Source organism: Ochotona princeps, chromosome 7, assembly GCF_030435755.1.
Source record: "Ochotona princeps isolate mOchPri1 chromosome 7, mOchPri1.hap1, whole genome shotgun sequence".
In the NCBI taxonomy this organism is placed as follows: domain Eukaryota; kingdom Metazoa; phylum Chordata; class Mammalia; order Lagomorpha; family Ochotonidae; genus Ochotona; species Ochotona princeps.
In genome coordinates this window covers 2,408,252-2,425,633 of record NC_080838.1, presented here as the reverse complement: position 1 = coordinate 2,425,633, position 17,382 = coordinate 2,408,252, and the positions used below count along the sequence as shown (strand labels likewise).

Below are 17,382 nucleotides of genomic sequence, written 5' to 3'. Positions count from 1 at the left end.
TTTCCTTGTGTTTCCCTTGGAGGAGCCAGCCTGGAGCAGGGGTGGCACAGGTGTTGCTGATGCGTATGGCACCATGGCATGGGAATACACCCAGGAGGGAGAACACTGGGCTCGGAGATCAGTTAGCTCTTTGTTACTGGCCAAAACTTACCAAGAAACAAGATAAATTGTTTTCATTAAAAAGCAATGTGACAAATGAACATGTGAGCACGCATGTGTTGTCTTCTATGGTGCTGTCTACACACACACACACACACACACACACACACACACCCCCTGCTGTCTTCTGTGGTGTTGTCTTTTCTCCAGGTGTCTTGCTTGGTGGTTCATATGCTGTCACTTCTGCTTTCTTCTTGTGTCTGTGTGTCCACTGTGTCCTGTGAATGTGGTGGCATCCTGTCCTTTTTCCAGCTGAGTGTCCACTGCTCTAATGCACTTCCCTGTCTCCTCTTGTCAATGTCCTGGATGGGAAGCAGGGCTGATGGGATTAGAACTAGCACCCATATTGGATCCTGGCCCCTGCAAAGTGAGGTCTTTAGCTGCTAGGCTATCTTGTGCTGGGCCCAGAGACTGTGGCTTTTTAAAAGAATTGTTTTGCCTAATTTTCAGACCTGTAAAATGTAGAGAATTAATATTTTAATTATTTTACCCACATCTAATTTAAAAAATTGATGGGAACTCAGATACAAAAATTTATTTGGGACCTTCTGCAGGTTTGTTGATTTTGACCTGCAAAGGGATGAAAACTCTAGAATAGTTGCAGAGGGGCCATCCGGATCACAATTTGTTTGCTCACACTGATGCTCAGCCTTGAGGGTGAGCAAGGTGACCATGCCTAGTGCTCTGACTAGGCCTTTGGGTCCTCCCCCTGGAGCTAGGAGAGCTTTGATTCTGTTGGAGGAAACTCGGCACTGCTAAAGGTTAAGATGCCTCTGAGAGAAATGCCAGAATGCTTCCTTGAGTGTGGCATGGAAATTATTGTGCTAGTGGGAGAGGGGCTGACAATGGCTATAAAGGTTTATAAAGCCAGGAGATGGACTGGAACATTTTGTACTAAATGCATTTTCATTTATCATTTTTTTTGGTATAATGATACACATTTTTAAAATTTCAGATGCATTTACAACTGATGTTCTGCATTGGACTGATCGGTTCAATTTACTGTGTGTTTGGCCAAACAGGTAAAAGAAAGTTTTCTCAACTTTTCATTCTGGTACTGGTGTTTTGTTTTGTTTTGTTTTGCTTTTAAATATTTATTTGGAAGCCACAGTGCGAAAAAGGGTGGGAGAATGAATGTTCTTTGATCCACTGGTGTTCTTCAACTCCCCAAGTGGCTGCAGAGCCATGGCTGTGCCAGGCTGAATCCTGGAGCTTCATCTGGATCTCCTGTGAGGTCACACAGGCTCAGGTACTCGGGCCATTCTCTGCTGCTTTCCCAGGTGTGTTAGCAAAGACTAGATCAGAAATGGAGCAGCGGCACTTATTTCTCACATGGAACGCCAGTGTGTGGCAGATGGTGGCCAACCTGCCATTCCATGATAGCAGCCTCTTGTTTTCACTCTTGACCGGGGCTACTGGAGAAAACTCAAGGCAATGTTGCCACTCCCCTGGAAGTCCCACAGTGACAGCATGTCCTCAGACTGAAGGGCAAGGGGCCTCCGTGGCCAAGCTGCCCCCACTCCAGTCCTGTTGTCTGGCTAAAGGCTGAGCTTACAAGCATAGATTAGACAGGAATGGCTGAGTGTGCAGAGAAGTCCCAGCAGGTAACGTGTCTACAAGTAGATCATGATCTGTTTGTTCCTGTTTGGAGTCCAGCCCAGGAGCAGTGCCTTGCTACATGTAAAAGCAGTGGGAGGCTCCATCAGGGAAAACATGTTGGTCTACGTGGATTACACAAAATTACCAATGACAGCAAGCAAAACAGTATGTTTTAGAATGTGATAAATCATACTAGAAATTAAACAGGCTTATACCTTAAGTAATGTGAACAGAAATCAATAAAAACAATAAATGTGACAGTTGAAAAATTTGCAAGCAAACACAGAACTTAAAAAATAAGTGACCAGTAAACATGAATAATTGAAGCCTTAAATAACTTGACAGTTTGATGCTTTCTTTATGCCTAGTAGTAAAATTATAATATATTTTTACATTGTATTTTGTTTGAGAGGCAGAGATAGAGTCAGACAGGCATAATTGAGTTCACATGTGCTGTTCTACCACCTAAACTCCCACAACAGCAGGAGCTGGACTGTGGCTGATGCCCAGAGGACAATCCAGGTACTCAGTGTGGGTTCAACTCAAGTAGTTGAACCATCACCACTGTCTACCAGTATGGGACATGCGTGTTTTACCCACTGGACTCAATGTTCATCGAGGAGTAACATTTGTGACATTAAGTACTTGGTATTGGAGGTTTGGTGAAATAGTGTTAATACATGGCATGTGAGAATATTAATAGGTATATTACTTGAGCAGAAATTAAAATGTATTGAGAAGTGTGAAAACATTAATATAATGTTTAGTATGTCCCCCTTTCAGAATGTCCAGTGTGTATTTTAGATATAAGTGGTTGAAATGGGTGCTGTGGTGCAGCAGGTTCAGCAGTTGTTTGAGAACCCATATCCAACGTTGGAGTGCCTATTTCAGTCCCAGCTATTACACATCTGGTCCAGCTTCCTGCTAATACATCTGGGAGAGAGCCAGTGATGGCGCACACAATTGGGCCCCTGCTGGATTCCTTGCTTCTGACCTCAGGCCTGGCCTAGTCCTGGCTGCTGTTGGCCTTTGGGGAGTGAACCAGCGAATGAAAGAGCTCTATTTTTTTTTCTCTCTCTAGGGCTTTCGTATAAATAAATAAATCTTAAAAACAAAACAAAAACAGTTCCAGAGTGCATGCATAAATGTGCGTGTTCACAATATGCGTGTGTGTGTGCATGTGCAAACCACTGTGTATACGGATGAGAATGGTATGTGTGTAGATGAGTGTAGTGTGTTTTATATGTGTGCTGGACATATGTGTATATGTACAGTAATTGTGTGGCTGTGCATGGAGTCTGCACATGTGAACAAGCATGTGTATCGCACACATACATGGAATTGTCCCAACATTAAGTAGGATATATTCAAGTAATGAGATGCTGTATAATAATTACAAGGTATGTTTTTGAAGAATTTTTGATCACACAACAAAATATTTAAAAAGTGACATATTAAATGCTATGCAAATTGTGTCATCAGCTTCATTTAAATGGTCTGTGTGTGCTTGCTTCCTGTTGTCTCTGCTCAAGACAGAATGAATGGAATGAAGTAGGTGGCAGGGGTGAAGTGGTTATCTGGCAGTGGTGTAGATGACTTTTTTGTATTTATGGTTTTAGGAATTTTTCAAATTTCCTGTGGATGAGAACATGTGAAGTTAATAATCGGGAAAGAGATGACAGCCAGTCCTTCTTGTGATTAGTGTATGAGAGGCATGCTGCTCCCTAGGCAAGTTCAGAGACATTTAAGGACACACTGAACAGACCAGAGCAGCCCTGGGTTATGGATCGGATCAGTGAGCACCTCAGTGGCTTCATATCCTTAAAGGAAGGTCCCCAGGGGTCATTTTGGGTAAGTGTGGGCCCTTTACCTGATTGTAAGAAAGTGTAGGACATTTGTGACCATCCCAAATGACAAATTTTGAAATTTGTGCCTTTGAACACAAGGACGTAAATGTACAGAAGGTACTTGGCTTTCATATGGAAAACAAGGAAGACAGCTGTCCTTCCATGGCTTGTAGTACCACTTCTGGGATCAGTCGGTGCCTTCAGTTTGATAACTGTCATGGTAACTCACACAGCATCACTTGTTTCAATGATCCTATTTCATTGTATTCTCTCTGCAACTTCATGGAAAATGGTCTGTTCATTTTCTTGACAGATGAAAATGGATGTATAAAAGCCAACGCTGAGTCCTGTGGAAAATGCATACAGGCAGGCCCCAGTTGTGGGTGCTGCATGAATTCGGTAAGTAGATAGCCTCCTGTTTAAAATCTGCAGTCCTCAGGTTTCTGATGTGTATTATATAATACGTGATGGCCAAGAACTGTGCCATTCAGCATAGCAGCCCATGGGCCCTGAGACTGTGGGGCTCTTTTAAGGCTGCTCAAGCTAGCAAAGATTGTGTGCACCAAGGCTTACCTTTCAGTTCTGTTTCCACAAACTTCTTGCAATACCCTTGTTTGGGTGTTAGAAATTGAAAACTGCTATAAGTTTCAAATATGTATTGTACTTTATGACTTAGTATAAAAGAATCATTAATAATGTTGAAATAATATAATTTTGAATATACGCATATATGCATGTTTTAACACATCATTTTAGAGTTAACTTTCTTTTTTTCGTTGTGAATGCTGGATAACTTTAGAACATGTGTGGTTCACCTTTAGGACATGTGTCGTATTTGTATTGGGTAACTTTCCAAAGTAATTAAGCTGTTTGTTGTAACTTTTCTGGGGTGTGTGTGTGTGTGTGAATAAATTAAACTTCCCAGTGAAGTCTGAGTTAAGATAATATAGAATTGATTTGTGTCCTTAAGAACCTGCTGTGGTTGGCATTTGGATTCTAACCCTTCTGTCATTTTTAACCCTTTCCTTGCATAGGCGCTATTATCAGAACAGGAAGTAGAGAGGCCAGATCAGAAGTCAAGCAGTTTATTCACAGAATAAACAGCTGATATCAGAAGATAAAAGCATAATTTTTTATCAGGCATTTGGGCCCACATTTTAAGTACCTATTTGTTTTTGTTTTTGTTGCCATAGCTGCTCACATAATCAGATTTGTGGTTTGACCATGGAAGAGCATTGAGAAACTTTGTTTCTTTACAGAATTTTTCTGTTGACACTTGGTGTTCTCTTGAGGATGGTGTCCAGGGTTGTATTGGGATTACAGGGCGTGGGATTGAGTGGGTGGCATTGCAGGGACAGCGACTGCCCTCCGGGTCTAACACAGAGCTTGCCTGACTGAGGAAGTGGAGGTGGTGCTCGTTGCGCTACAGGATTCACTCAGGCATGGGATGTTCCCAAAAATTCAGCTTCAGAGTTTTGGGACATAATTTTTAAATGATTAAAAGCTCTTTCAGAATGTATTCTTAAAGTGTCTGAATTGGCTGATACGTGAGAAAGTATAATCCCCACTTAGATTTTGTGCTTTGGGTCAGGAGCTATTTCAGAGCTGAAGCTTTAGTCCCAGCTTTGAGCCATTTGTATCTTGGTCGTCTTTCCCATCTGTTTCTCAAAAGTGACCTTAGTAGTGTTGTGTTTGACTTGAACATTTGTGAAGTCATTGTTCTTTTTGTTCTGTTTTTGTTTGAAAGCCATAATTAGAGACAGAGTGAGATGTTGCATTCCATTGGCTGATTCTACAAATGGCCACTGAAGTCACGATCCCGCAGCTTCTTCAGGTCTCCCATGTCAGTGCAGACACCCACGTACTTGGGCTATCTTCTGCTTGCTCAGATGTGTTAGCAGGCAGGTGGATCAGAAGTGGGTAGCTGAGTTTTGAACTGGTGCCCATATGGGATGCCTGCAGCATAGGCTTTACCTGTTGTGACACAGTGCTGGCCCCTATTTATTCTTTACATCTAAGTATCTTCACTCATACTTTATGTAAAAGTCATGAAATTGGTGTGTAAGAACAGATACGATTATCATGCCCTTACTTTTCCCTCCATCTTCATATTACTTAAATTGTTTCAGAGAGAGACAGAGAACTGTAATCTGCCAGCTCCTTCCCCAAATCCCTGTAATCATCAAAATTGGGCTGCACTGGAGCTGGAAGCTGAGAACTTAATCTAGGTCTCCCATGGAAGGCTAAGGCCATCACCTGCTGCCTCCCCCAGAGTCTGCATTAACAGGAGACAGGCATTGGAAGCTGGAACCAGGCATGTCAGTGTGAGATGAGGGCATCTTATCCGATAGACAGAATGCCTGCCCCGTAAAATACTTTGATTTGAATAATTTCTAAACACTTAAAATGATAGCCAATACTTAGAAACTTTTTCTGACTCTCAGGATTAATTAAATCAGTGTTAAATATCTTAGTCTCCTTTTTGAAGCACCCATCACTAACTGAGATGTGTTTATGCTGCTGTGCTTTTCCTTAACCTACAGTTAAAGTCCAAAAGTTGTGCTGAGGGAGGTGCTGTGGGATTTTATAAAGACACTGCTAGGGGAAATTCCGGGAAACTGCCTGATACTTGGGTATGTAGGTTACCAGTTGCTGTCAACTGTATTCAACACATGGTTTCACTGAGACGTTTATTTTTTGAATACACAAATGGAACATTTAAAACAAACACTTAGGTCAGTTCTTGAAAGAGGTGTTACTTTCTCTGGAATGATTTTGTTTTTAAATCAGCACTTTAATGATTTGAGTGAAGGGAGTGCTTTATTTACAAGCTAAGGGTGAGATGCGTCATATGTCCCCGTTTTACTTATATTTTCATATGTTATTTAGACCTTTCTACAAGAAGGAATGCCTACTTCTGCATGGTGTGATGGTTTAGAGGCCTTGAAAAAAAAAGGATGCCATCCAGATGACATAGAGAATCCCACAGGTTCCACAGCCATCAAGAAAAATAAAAATGTCACCAATCACAGCAAAAGAACAGCAGAGAAGCTGCAGCCCAAAGACATCACTCAGTTCCATCCACAGCAGCTGGCTCTGCAGCTGCAATCAGGTGAGACCCAGCCCTCTGCCTCCTGCTCTGCCTCAGCCTCCATGGAGGCCCTCAGGCTAGCCAGTCAGAATGGCTGAGAGTTTCAAAAGCACAATTCTTAAGATTTTCAAAAGAACAATGCTAAATATTTGTCTTGGATGAAGTAAGTTCAGCAAGTATTAATTTGACTTCCTATGTTTCACAAGTGTTTATTCTCTTTCTATTCAGTGATATAAAAGCAACATTTTAATGTTTTCTTTCTGTTGTTTTTTAATATTACTGGAGTTCTATTATCTGTGGCAGTGCTGGAACTCAAAGAAAACTTGTGTGCTGTCTCTGAAGCCGATGCCTTTGTGCGCAACCCTCCACCCCTTTTCCCACATCCACGCCCAGTCTGCTGCAGCACACCTGCTGCTCAGTCTGACACATGGATCCTGTCGGGGCTCTCTAGCCCCTCTGTACCCAGCAGAGCAGTGTGCTTCCTTCAGAACATGGCTCCTGACTGCTCTCATCTTCACCAACGCTTTCCAAGATGCTTTTTGTGTCTTTCTATTCCCCCACTCCCTTTGCAATCCACTTGACAGAGTGGTTTTCCTTGAGATTTAACAATATTTGCTTTCTTTTCTCCTATCTGCCTACCACGAGTTTCTTCAGACAGAATTTAACAGTGGTACATCTAAACCTCTTATTCTCCTGTTTCTGGAGGGAATGTGCCTGACATCTCTTTCTCTTCTTTTCCATCCTCATCATTTCAATTCATATCCTTGTCACCTCCCTCTTGAATGTTTCCTATTATTTGTTAACTAGCTTTTCTATCTATAATACAATTTAAAGACTATTCCTAAGTTTTCTAAAGTAAAAATAATATTTGGTGACTGACATGCATGTGGTGGCTTCCTGGGACCAACTCCTGAGGTTTGCTAAAACTCCAATCTCCGTCCATCCTAAGTCAGTTAGGAAAGTTAATTTTTGAGACACAAGCTACCTAGTATGGGTTGGGCATGCTGTTTATTTCATCTTTGTACCCGCAAGGCCTCGTGTGTGAAGTATTTGTTGATTGAACTTGAGTGTAGACTCAGTGAATTGTTTCTAGAAATCTCCAATTTTTGTTGGTTTTCAGTGTTTGCCAGGGTAGACAGATTTGCTTGGTTTTCTCTATTTGCTCTTTTTTTTAAAGATTTATTTATTTTATTACAAAGTCAGATATACAAAGAGGAGGACAGACAGAGAGGAAGATCTTCCATCCAAAGATTCACTCCCCAAGTGAGCCGCAATGGCAGGTGCTGCGCTGATCTGAAGCAGGGAACCTGGAACCTCCTCCAGGTCTCCCACGCAGGTGCAGGGTCCCAAAGCCCTGGGCCATCCTCAACTGCTTTCCCAGGCCACAGGCAGGGAACTGGAAGGGAAGTGGAGCTGCCGAGATTAGAACCGGCGCCCATATGGGATCCCAGGGCATTCAAGGCGAGTACTTTAGCTGTTAGGCCACACTGCCGGGCCCCCATCTTAAGCAGATATGTATAATTGGTAAACGTTACTGGGAAAGCCCAGGAGCTCCTTTCCTCAGCTTGACCTGGAAACACAAAACTGGGAATCAGTTGCTTGCTAAGATTATTGGCTCAGCTTTCATCAGGAAACAGCTGAAATTTGAAATAATTGGGTGGTGAGTAGACAGGGCAGTTTTCTTGAAGCTTTGTGAGAATTTGTAAACTGAGGCTGTTTTTCCACATTATATTTATTAAAAATATGTATATATATATATATATATATATATATATATATATATATATATATATATATATGTATAACAGGGAAGTTTTAAGGAAGAAAATAGCTAAAACAGCAGAGGATGCAGTGATGCAGATCATGAGTGAGGGAAAGAAGAGAGGGCCAAGAAGAGAACATAGGCTGTGTTCTGAAAACCATAAACCAGGGCCCACGCCATTGGTGTAGAGAGCCAAAAATAACCTTGCAATCATTTCCTGAAGAATCAAGAAGGCAGAATAGGGTAAGGACATGTTTAAACAGATGGAGAAATATTAGCCAGAGTGAAGCATAGAAGGCACATTCCAAGAAACAGAAGAGGACAGAACAACAGCAGAGAGGTACCTGGAGACTGACAGACACAGAAAGGCAGTGGATACAATGGTGCAGTGTTGCAGTGACTGATACCCCAGCAGCATTCAGCTAATGGTGATCTGAACTCCACTGGCAGAGGTGAACACAGAGAAAGAACAACCCATCCTGCTGGTCTGTTTGATTTGACCAGGAACAGAGAGAGAGAGTGGCAGACCAGATGGGCGGTGTGGGAACAGGGTAGATGTCATAGCCCAGTCCACCTCCTAAAGCCAAATTGGGCGCCATTTTGTTTATGGAGGCAAGGGCTATAGGGCAGGATTGCACATTCACTGAGCTGGGAGTGAACTCATTTCTGACTCAGTGAACTACAACATGGCATCCTACAAGTTCCACTTAAGAGAGGTCTAGGTAGCCCTCAGACCTGATGGCAAACAGATCAATAACTCTAGCAATGGTACATCAGGTGCCATTTCTTACAATGTGCCAAAGCATTTAAGACTACAGGGGACAACACTGAGCTGCAAATGCACTGAGTTCAGCAAGAACTCACTGGGTTCAGTGCATTGCACTGGTCCCAAGGAAAATAATACCAACTATGACTACATATGGGTCAAAATAGGTCTGTGTGGCGCCCAAACATAATGGCCAACAGGTTCCGGCAAGATCAGTACCAACAAGAACCTAGCTATAGAGGACTCCTAGTGTCTCCCTAAGCCTGGGACCTGTTCCAACCAGAAGTGGGAGAAAGGTTGTACAAACAATGGTGAAGCCTCAGCAGTATCATAGGAGGTGGAGTGTGGTGAACCAAGAGCTGGGGCTACAGAGACCATGGTGGAAATTTAATATAAGAACCCAGACCTGGAATTCGCTGGAGAGAGTGGCACAATTGGCTGCAAACAACGAGCCATGTAAGAACTGCAATAAGTAAAACCGAACTGTAGACCTGTGGGTGACACAGCTTAGAAACCTGCCCCAAGGAGAAGATTCTGCTAAACATAAGTATAATGATCAAGAGCAAATGAAAGGACAAAGGCAAAATGAATATTGCTGAAGACTCCCCTGCAAAGGAGCAAAACCCTATGCCAACCTCAGAGTTCACTGAGGGAGACATCGAGAAAATTGGCATACAGAGTTCAAAACAGTTGTTATAAAACTTCTTATCAACGAGAAGCATGTACAGCAGGCATTCAAGGAATTCAAGGAGCATATCACACTGGAAATGAATCAGATGAAATCTAATATATCAGAAATGAAGAATAGAGTGGAGCAAATTAAAAGTACAGTGGAGAGTCTCTAAAAGAGAATGAAGAAGGTAGAAGAAAGCATCTCAGAATTAGAAGATATTTCCTGCCACCAAGGGGAAACAAACAGAAAGCTGGAAGCAGAGCTGGATCAGGCTTAAAAAAAAGTATTCAAGAATTGAAAGACACTATTATGACACCTAATATAAGAGTTTGGGGAGTCTCAGAAAGTGCAGAAAGAGAAGCTGGGTTTAAAAATATATTTAATGAAATAGTAAGGGGAAATTTTCCTAATCTACAGGAAGAATTGGGATACAACATCCAGGAGGGACACAGAAATCCCTACAAGGACCAAGGACCAAAAGCAATCTTCATCATAACATGTAATAATCAAGTTCTCTTCAAACATAAGGAAAAGATCCTTAAATGTACACGTGAAGAAATCAATTGACATGTAAAGGAATGCCAATTAAGCTCACAGGAGACCTCTCACAGGAAACTCTACAGGCCAGAGGTTAATGGAGCCACACATTCCAGATTCTAAAACCAAAAAATTGTCAGCCCAGGATAATGTACCTAGGAAAACTTTCCTTTGTCTTTGAAAATGAAATAAAATTCTTCCAAATTAGAGAAAATTTAAAGGAACATGCCTCTTCCAAACCTGCCCTACAAATGATACTTCAAAATGTTCTCTTGACAGAGAAAAGGAATAGCGCCCACCAAAATCAAAGGCAAATGCAAAGAACATCCAAGTAAAATAACAGAGTACTAAATCAATGAACAACCCACCGCTAAAATGACAGAACCAAATTATGACCTATTTGTATTAACCCCGAATGTAAACGGCTTAAACTCATCAAGCAAACGTCATAGATTAGCAGACTGTATTAAAAAACAACACCACTCTATTTGTTGCCTGCAGGAGACATATCTCACCAACAAAGATCAGCAGAAACTATATCTCATGGATTTTGATATTTTTGGTTAGTTTCATCTCTTTAAAATTCTTTCTTCTGATTAAATTCTTGAATGACTCATAGATCATACAGTAGGTTCAAGGAGGTTCTTGATTTTCTATTTCATTTCTTCAGCGACACATTAGTCATTCAGTAGCATGTTATTTATCCATGGTCTTGCTAATTTCTCTTTCTTTCTTCCTGTTGTTTATTTTATTTGTGACCTTTCATTTAAGAGGATGTATAGTAACTGTGTAATGGAGACTATCAAATCTAGCAGCATGTTATTCAACTTCATGGCATTGTAAATTTCTATTTTTCTCCTGTTGTTGATTTTTACTGTGGCTTTTCATTTCAGGGGATATATAGTAACTGTGTAATGGGGACTATCATATTCAGATGTGGGGATACAATGCAGTATGCATATTTACTTCCAGACAAAGATGGACTCCCAATGAAACTGTTTACTATATCATGACAATAGGATGCTGGACTCTGCCATTGTCCATGCCTGCAGTGATGGACATATTACTGTGCATGAAGAACTATACCATAGTAACTATATAGTGATGGAGGAGAGAATTGGGGAGAGGATATGGGAAGTCCCAGGGCCTATGGAACTGTACCATGAAATGATAATAATAAAAAGAAGTAAAATAAAAAAATAACCTTGCATGTTTTAGGGAATTTATCCTGATTCTGGAGTGTAATGTACGCATTAATTTAAGCATCATAGGGATGTACTGAGTAATTGCCTTATTCTAGACATCAGGCTAGTTACTAAGGGTAAGATGCTGAGAAAGATAGGTGATATTTCCTGCCTCACTTGATCTTACACTTGAGTTAGCAGTTGCAGAATATTATGAAAAGTGCTCTGTCACTGTCCTGCAGCGATCGACTGGGTGCATGGAGTCGATAATAACATGCATGGACTACTGACTGGTGGTCAACAGCTGAAGTTTATTAACAGCACCAGATTTTTAAAAGAAGGTTGTCATGTAGGCCCCCAGAGAGAAGGAGCTTGAGCCATTTACATCTCAACAGCAAGGTACAGTTTCCAAAACACAACTTGTTTATACCTAAACCTGTAAACCAGGTTTCCTGTTCATTCACCTTCGTATGAATTGCTCCTGGCACCTTTAGGGGAGATGCAACTTGCTATGTCTCCCACAATAGCAAAGATTCTGAATGTCCTTCTACAGTGCTCCAGTAGGGGAAGTACAAATCATCATAGGGTTCAAGTGCTCATTTATAAAGCAATACGGTTTGAGGGTTAGAAGCAGCTTTCAGGTTTAGTCATTTGCACCTGCAGATTGTATCTGTAATTTAGGCTTTAACCATTTGAAGAGCAGTGCTGATGTGTAGGTTTTTTTTTAATTTATTTATTAATTACATTGTATTATGTGACACGGTTTTATAGGTACTGGGATTCTCCCCACCCCTCCCAAAACCCTCCCATCATGGTGGATTCTCTCACCTTGTTGCATAACCACAGCTCAAGTTCAGTTGAGATTCCTTCATTGCAAGCAAATACCAAACATAGAGTTCAGCATCTTATTGTCCAGTTAATTTCAACGGCTTCTTAGGGAGACCTTCTCTGGTCTGAAGGTAGAGCCAGCAGAGTATCATCCCAATCAATTAAAAGCTCCAACATGCCATCAGCAACAATTAATAATGTTATGGAATTAATTGACATAGTATTGAGTACCCAATATGTTAAAAATAAATGCGAGTTCTTAACCACATTCTGTGACTACTTCATTGACATTTCAATTTTAGTTTATATACAATGGGTTCTATACATCTTAAAATAGCTATAGGTTATTGTTCAGCTGTCTTGTGTCTATTTTCATTATAATATTTAGCCTTTTATAGCATTGAATTCAATCACAAAAAGGACATAGTGTGAGGATCTGGTGGCTTTCAGTTCCTGGGTATTTGGGGCTGAAATCATTAGACTTGCATCTACACTTGGGGTTGGAATTTTTCCTCCAGTATAGCTTCCTGCCTCCTTAAAAAAGCAATCATCCATGTTATTACTTTTTGCTCCATTTCCATGGGCCTGCATCTGTCAATGTGACTCTATCCAGTGTCACCTCATGCAGCTTCTGGCTCAGGAGGTAATCACTATGATAATCTGTGTCCTCTGCTGTGAATTGGCAGCTGACTCACTCTCTTTGACATAGCATAAAGGACCTTCTCATCTATGATTGAGCACAGGACTGGGAGAATCCTCTCACACTGACAAGCAGTAAGAGAGAATCAGTTCAGGGAGAGGCAGCAACACAGAATCATAGACTTTGGGCTCTCCCTCCTATAAACTCTGAGTAAATCAGATAGTGTTAGCATCAACTACTGCTATCTAAAAGGGGAGCTGGCAAACAATCTGTGTCATACCTTTTTCTCCCTTTGTGGGATCCATTCCTCCCACCATTTTCATTTCACTGTGGATGCTCATAAGTCCCCAGGCTGCTTGCAAACTAAAGAGCATCCCTGTGTTCTTGATAAAGTCTAGATCTGGAACTTTTAGACATTCTTTTATATTATTTCACTTCTATTTTTGTCCCACTCCCACCAAAAAGGAGCAATGAATGAAACTCACAACACATTGACTCAAAAAAAAAAAAAAAAAGAATTGTATCAAGTACATTGTGAGGAGTCAGACTGGGTATTAGGCAGTTAGGGTGTTCTGGGTCCGCGAATCAATTTTCTCAAATATAAAATTGTATTTTCTCCACTATGTCTAAATTCACTAGAGCACATTTCTCCCAAGAGACAAGTGCATAATGAACATATCAAGAACATGCTTCCTCCAAGAAATAAGAATGAAATTAACATATCAGTTCCCCATCTAAAGTGCCCACCCAATTCCATCTCTGTGTAGTGTCAGACTGGTCTCTTTATCATTAGAATGAGACCGAGGAAGTTAACTGGTAACACCTTTTTGGGCCTTTTGTCCCAAAGCCATGTATCATGGAAACCATGAATTTTTCTTTGTTTTTAGAGAAACTCCTTTGAAGCAAAATTTTAAACGATGCCAACAGCCCCTGTGCACAGGTCTCCTTTCTTGAAGCCCCTTCCGGTTCCAAGGATGGGAGCATATTTTCTCCTTTCTTCTAACAAATCTTGCTTGAAAACTAAACTGTCTTCAAGAAAATGATTTTTTCCTTGGAGACAAGAATTGAGGTTGCTGCTGTATTTTGTGTCAAAAAGTCCTACAATAGTATGAGATTTAGAAAAAAAGAAAAAAGAAACTTCACTTTTAACAAAAGGCAATACAAAGCAAGGTGATTTTTCTTCATGGATATATCAATAGGAATTTATTTATTCTCACAATATGCCCAAGATTAAGTCTTTCCAGCTTTCCTGATCAGCTTTTTCTGTTGGTTCAGAAGTGTGGCAGGTTTAGAGGTTAAGAAAGAGTACCTGTTTTCTGTTCAGTTTGGAGAGCTTCAGGAAACTATAAGGGAAGTCCATGAGCATGTAAAAAGATTGTTGGGAGAATGAGGAATGTAGAGTGTTAGTGGGAAATGAGCACAGGACAGCCCTCACAGGGAAGCATGGTGAAACAAAAATCAAAAAGCAAACCAAGTGTGACCAGAGAGCTACAAAGAAGGAAAGAGAACCTGAAGGCGAAGATCAGAAGAAAGGGGAAAATTAGAACAGATAGAGACCACTAAGGAAAGCTTAGAACAGACAGGAAACAGTCAACTTGGACTCCCATATACCTTACTAGGAAGGACAGAAAAATTAGTTACTCCTCATTAAGGTACTAAAGATTTCTCTGCACACTCCTCCTAAAACTATTCTGCTTCTCAATTGTTAACATATGGTATGTTTGAGTTATAAGCTTGTTTGAACTAACCTAAAGTTCATGAAGTTCAGTAGGAATCACACTTGAATACTATAAGCTGCTAAATATAACAATGAAAATAGACACAGACAGCTGAATGGTACCCTATAACTATTATAAGGCGTATAGCAGCCGGTTGTATGAAAACTACAATTGAAATGTCAGTGAAGTAGTCACAGGATGCGGTTAAGGACTTGCATTTTCTAACATTTTGGTCACTCAATACCATGTCAATTAACTTCATGATGTTGTAAATTGTTGTTGAAGTTGTGTAGTGCCTTTTCATTGGAGGGGATGATATTCTAGCAGCTCTACTTTCAGACCAGGGATAGTCTCCCAATGAAACTGTTAAATTTATCTGGACAATAAGATGCTGGACTCTCTACGTGGCCCATACCACAATGAAGGAATCATCACTGGATACAAACTGTACTACTGTAACAATATGGAGCAAATCAATTCGGGGAGAGGGCTTTTTGGAGGGACTGGGGGAACCCCAGAGCCTATGAAACTATGTCATAAAACAAAATTAAAAATTTTTTAAAAGGAAGAAAATAGAAAATTTGCAGTGCCTGAAGGAATTCTGAGTATGTCTGACAGTATACACTTGCTGACAAAGAGGTAAGAAACAGGCTATTGGACTCACATTGGTAAGACTGTAATACCATAAAGTTTCTTTGAAGGTTACTTTGTCACAACTCTCTAAAAACCTCTTTAAATCCAAATGTCCTTTGATGGGATTCAACTGTAGAAATTATCTTGCATATATTTGGTCCTATAGAAACACCAGGTTTTTATAATATTATTATGGGAATAAAAAACAGAAACAATCAATCTGTGTCAATAGGAGATTGTTAAAATACATGAAGACAAATTTATATAATACTATGTATGCAGTGATTGAAATACGTTCTAGTGGCAAAGTGGAAAATAAAAAATGTTGGACAAAGTAATAGAATTATATATCTACTAAGATACTTCAGAAAGTTCCTAGAAAATTAAATTTAAAATGAGTTTATTTGGGCCAATGCCATGGTACAGATTTTGTTTTTCCAGGTTCATAATTTAATGTACAAATTGAATTACCACAGTTGAGTTGAATTAGCTTCTCCAGGCATGAGGGCAGATGGGGAAACAATTTGTAATCGAGTTATGTTGCTTTCACAGCTGGAATTTTTAGACCTTAAGCTGAAGTACATAACCAGCAAAGCAATGCCTCCATATGCGGCTAGTACACAATTCATTCTGCCTGTGAGCATGTAAGAGTTGAAATATGTTTTGATTTCAGTGAATTGGAATTGGGCATCAGGTTCTGGACCTGACATGATATCAATCTTCTCAGAGCTACCAACTCCTCAACTGACATCCTTCAAGGCCCACCGACAGTGAACTGGCCCCAGCCGGAAGCAATGGTACAGATTGAGTTTTTATCTGTCATGCTCGTGTCAAATGTGGGTACTGGTTCCAGTCCTAGCTTTTCCACTGCCAATCCAGCTCTTTGTTTATGGACTAGAAAAGCAGCAGAGGATGGCCCAAATCCTTGGGTCCCAGCAAAAACATTGGAAACTTAGAAGAAGTTTCTGGCTGTAGATCTTTCCCTTTGTAGAAATCTGTCATTCAAAAAAAAAAATCTTTTAAACAATGAAGTTATTTTAATACAAAAATCAAAATTCATTGAATCCTTTTTGTGTAATATGCCTTATAGACAAGCTTTTTAAAAGTCCCTAGCATGAATTTCACGGTTTTTTAAAAATAATTTATATATTTTATATTATTATCTTTATGCTACAGTTCCACATGTACAGGGATTCCTCCCACCACCCTTCCATAGTTTCTGCCAGTTCCCCCTGTATTATAACAATAATACAGTCCTTCAGCTACAACCTTAAGTCCTACATTCTGCTATTTCAATATAGTGTAGCACTGTAATTATAGACAATTGTACATAGTCTAGTATGCTACTGTAAAGTTACATGTATCAAGTTTTCATTGGGATTCCTCCTTTTATAAAGGAACAGACATGTATACTGCAATATATCTTCACTTCGGATATGCTAGTCTCCATCATATAGCTCACCTATAAAAATGTTTTTACATTTATTCACTAATGTATTTTGTGAATTTTAAAGAAAAACACTAATCTTTTAAGTCCATTCTCATAGTGTTTTAAAGTAGCTGTATGTGTATGTGTGCATATGGAATTCTTGAAAAGGCCTGTAAGAAACTGTTAGAGACCTTGTTCTGGGAAACATAACAGAAAAAGAAGTAAGCAGTGTGGAGATTTATTCATTGTGGAGATTTGCCCCTGAAAACCCAGATCACAATGCCTGAGGACTCTGAATCTTAACTCTTTAAGGCAGTCTGAGAATGCTGCAGGGAGCAGACTCCCTACTGAGATTGCAGATAAACCTTGGGCTGGTTAACATGTCTGGGGAGGTGTGAGGCATCTTCATAGTCTCCCTGTTCCTTCAGTGATTGTGGTCTAAACATATCTGAGCACAAACACAATTCTGTTGGATTCTATTTCTAGTTAAATCTGCTTGTTTACCAGTGTGGGCTC

At 40.3% G+C, this 17,382-nt stretch overlaps 1 pseudogene; it reads right to left on the bottom strand.

The window, feature by feature from the left end:
* Positions 1 to 15,972: 15,972 nt before the first annotated feature.
* On the bottom strand, positions 15,973 to 16,147 carry LOC131480745 (ATP synthase membrane subunit K, mitochondrial-like; annotated as a pseudogene).
* Positions 16,148 to 17,382: the final 1,235 nt, after the last annotated feature.